This window comes from Ornithorhynchus anatinus, chromosome 1 (genome assembly GCF_004115215.2).
Source record: "Ornithorhynchus anatinus isolate Pmale09 chromosome 1, mOrnAna1.pri.v4, whole genome shotgun sequence".
Lineage (NCBI taxonomy): Eukaryota > Metazoa > Chordata > Mammalia > Monotremata > Ornithorhynchidae > Ornithorhynchus > Ornithorhynchus anatinus.
Window position 1 is genome coordinate 149,672,739 of NC_041728.1, and position 3,863 is coordinate 149,676,601.

Sequence of the window (3,863 nt, forward strand, 5' to 3'; positions counted from 1 at the left end):
AGTTCCTCAGAGAAACCTAATCTCAGTACTGAGGAAAAAAAATAATCTCCAAAGACTTTTCCCAAAAGCCAATAAAAGTAGGTGGTCAGGACAATAGTTGTTTAGTTGCCAAGAAGTATTTGTCAGCATTCTGAGTGCCTGAATACAACTTTGCAGTATGGCACTGATCATCCGTCAGTAGGAAGGGCCTAAAAATGTTCTGCCTCATTCCAACCAGAAAATTGTCAAGGGAGAATAGAAGCCCTAATTACTACACATAATAGCTTTTATTATGTTTCGTATATGTATATATATACACATACACAAATGTGTATATACACATGCACACACACACATTGAAAATTAAAATATTTGTGTAACATAATGTAAGTTTTATACATTATGTTACACAAATATTTTAATTTTCAATTTCTGTAGTGGAAAGCATATGGGCCTGGGAAAGCACATGGCCCTGGGAGTTGGGCCTTGGAGTCAAAGTTTCCAACTGGGTTCCAGTTCTGGCTCTAGCACTTTTCTGTTGTGTGACCTTAGGAAAGTCATTTAACTTCTCTGAACCTTAGTTTCTACATCTTTAAAATGGGAATTAGTTACCAGTTCTCCCTTCCATTTAGACTGTGAGTGCCTTATGGGCCAGGGACTCTGTCTGATCTGATTGTCTTGTATCCATCACAGTGCTTAGTGTAGTGCTTGGCACAAGGTAAAAGCTTAACAGATACTACTATTATTATTGCTATTAACATTGCAGTGATGGGCCTGGAGATTCAGGTCACTGTGGGGTTGTGGGCTGGCCAAACGATTCTAAAGTGTGCTATTTCCTTAATCTTTTAGATGCCTGACAGGAGCACAGAGATTTCAGGCCATCTATGTGAAGGAAACTACTTGATAAGTGTGTCAGGGATATTGGTAGACCAGTTCCAAATTAACATAAAAGCCATTGATGACTGTAGGAAGCAAAGTCAGAGTCAGTCCACATTTTCAGGAGCAATCAATATGGAAGATAGTATGTACTAGGACACCTCTCAGGGTCACACCTGGAGAGTTTCCAGCACTCTACCAGTCTCGACTATGGGAGGGAGAGTCAAGCAGAGGCACATCCATTCTATTCCTAGTTTGACCAGTGGCTAGCGAGTGGAAGGCAATCTGCTACAAGTCAAAACTCACCCGTGCTGGGCAGCAGCGGCATGGGAGAGAGTCGAGGGAGGAGACTCAAGTTTACTGCGTGGAAGGAGACAGTGGTAAACCGCTTCCGCATTTTTACCAAGAAAACTCTACCAGAAGGCTCGAAGATGGAAATGGGGCATACTGGGAGAGATGGTGTCACTATGGGTCGGACACGACTCGACAGCATAAAACAACAACAATGTACTAGGAACAGTCAATAAGGGAATGTCTCTATCAAGGCAATGTGGTTACTCAGAGGATTAATCTAAGATAAAATGAGTGATTTCAATAAAAGAGAAAGAAGCACAATATTACTATTCTGAATATTATTATATTTTCTTTGCAGTGTCATACTCAAGCCAACACTGGAACAAGTGTCCGGGAGGAATCCGAGCACCAGATAGAAAGCAGGAGTCAGGAATGGACAGGACACATGGATCCTTTATTCTCCTTTACCTTCTTTTCTCCTCCTCCCAGCCCTTCCTCCTCCCACAGTGGAAGAGCTTCTAGAATCTCTACCTGGATGTCCCACCATCACCTCAAACTTAACCTGTCTAAAACAGAACTGCTTATCTTCGCACCAAAACCCTGTCCTCCTCCTGACTTTCTCATCACTGCAGGTGGCACCACCATCCTTCCTATGTCACAAACCTGTAATGTTGGCGTTATCCTTGATTCCTCTCTCCATTCAACCCACATATTCAGTCCATCACTAAATCCTATCGGTCCAACCTTCACTACAGCACTAAAACCTGCCCTTTCCTCTCCCTACAAACTGCTGCCATGTTAATACAAGCACTTTTATCCTGTTCCAAGCCTGGGCTTAGGAGTCAGAGGTCATGGGTTCTAATCCCAGCTCTCCCACCTTTCAGCTGAGTGATTTTGGACAAGTCACTTAACTTCTTGGTGCCTCAGTTACCTCATCTGTAAAATGGGGATGAAGACTGTGAGCCCCACGTGGGACAACCTAATTACCTTGTATCTACTGCAGCGCTTAGAATAGTGCTTGGCACATAGTAAGTGCTAAACAAATGCCAATATTATTATTATTATTACTGTATCAGCCTCCTTGCTGACCTCCCTGCCTCCTGTCTCTCCCCACTCCTGCCGATACTTCACTCTACTGCTTGGATTATTTTTCTACAAAAATGTTTAGGCCAATTTTCCCCACTCCTCAAGAATCTCCAGTGGTTGTCCATCCACCAACACATCAAACAGAAACTCCTAACCATTGGCTTCAAAGCACTCAATCACTTTGGCCCTCTTATATCTCCTTACTACTCTCCTACTACATCCCAGACTGCACACTTACCTCCTCTAATGCCAACCTTCTTATTGTACCTCCATCTCACCTATCTCACCACTGACCTCTTGCCAACATCCTGTCTCTGGCCTGGAACACCCTCCCTCTTCATATCCAACAGACAATTACTCTCTCCTCCTTCAAAGCTTCATTGAAGGCACATTTCCTAAAATAGACCTTTCCTGACCAAGACCTCCTTTTCTCTTCCACTCCCTTCTGTGTCACCCTCACTTGCTCCCTTTATTATTCATCCCCCTTTCCGGTTGGTCCCACAGCCTGTATGTACATATCTGTAATTTTATTTATTTAGGTTAATGTCTGTCTCCCCCTCTAGATGGTAAACTCGTTGTGAGCCGGGAATGTGTCTGTTGTATTGCTATCATGTACTCTCCCAAGAACCTAATACAATGTTCTGCAGATAGTAAGTACTCAATAAATACGATTGACTGACTGACTGACTAAAATCATTCCAGAGCCTGGCTCACCCAAATTTCTGCTTTAGGAATTGTTCAAACTATTTTATCAGGAAATGTTTGGTATACAACTAGTTAAAGAACAGCTTCATCCCAACCTCTCTTCCTATGTATAAATAAAAAAGTTTAATATTATTAGCATTAATGGTATTTTTTGAGCATCTCCTTAGCCAGCACACTGTATAAAGCTTTGGAAAATTATAACAGAAGCAAAACATAAATGCTTAGAAAAAGTATAGAAACCAGTTGGGCAAATTGTTTTAAGAAATATTTAGAACTGTAAATGCTTTCTTTGGATAGAAATTTTTCTTTTGTCCTATCCATTTAACAACATCCCATTCACCATGTCACCCCCTTTTCCTCTGAGGCATCCGCTTCTTCTCCTCCTCTTCCAATTACCAGATAGTCCACAATTATCTTCTTGCATCAAACTTAGTTTCAAAAGTTTCCCAGGAGAATGAAACCAAAATTGCCTGAAAAGAAGAAGTGGAGTCAATTAGAAATAGGCTGGAATCCAGTTTTGGGTTACCTCATGGTTCTCATAAGTTTTTTGTTTTTTGTCATTCCACGATCTACTCATTTCATTATTCTTCATTTTCACCACAATCAGAATCATTTATATACTAAAATCAATTTTGAGGGTCAAGAGAAGAATCATGGAAAATATTATGGGGGTTGAAGTCTTCCCTTAAGCTTTTCTTGACAACTGAGACAATAGGTAGTGGCTTTCTTCCAATTCTACACTGCCTTTATACAAAACTCTTAAAAATCCTTTTCACTGACCATCCCATGATACGAATCCTTTACAGTGAACATTCTAAAGTTAACACTACAATATGAATAGTGACTGTAGTTTAAGTTCTTGATTAAGTTTGTCTATTAATTTCTAAGTCCTTTATATAGCTGTGGACATAAATGTTTTCTGC

The 3,863-nt window shown here is 40.7% G+C and overlaps 1 non-coding gene across 1 annotated transcript; it reads left to right on the plus strand.

The window, feature by feature from the left end:
• Window positions 1-1,013: 1,013 nt before the first annotated feature.
• Window positions 1,014-1,151, plus strand: LOC114816875. Its single transcript, XR_003764679.1, has one exon. It is a non-coding gene; the product is annotated as a small nucleolar RNA SNORA7 (small nucleolar RNA).
• The last annotated feature ends 2,712 nt before the right edge of the window (window positions 1,152-3,863 follow it).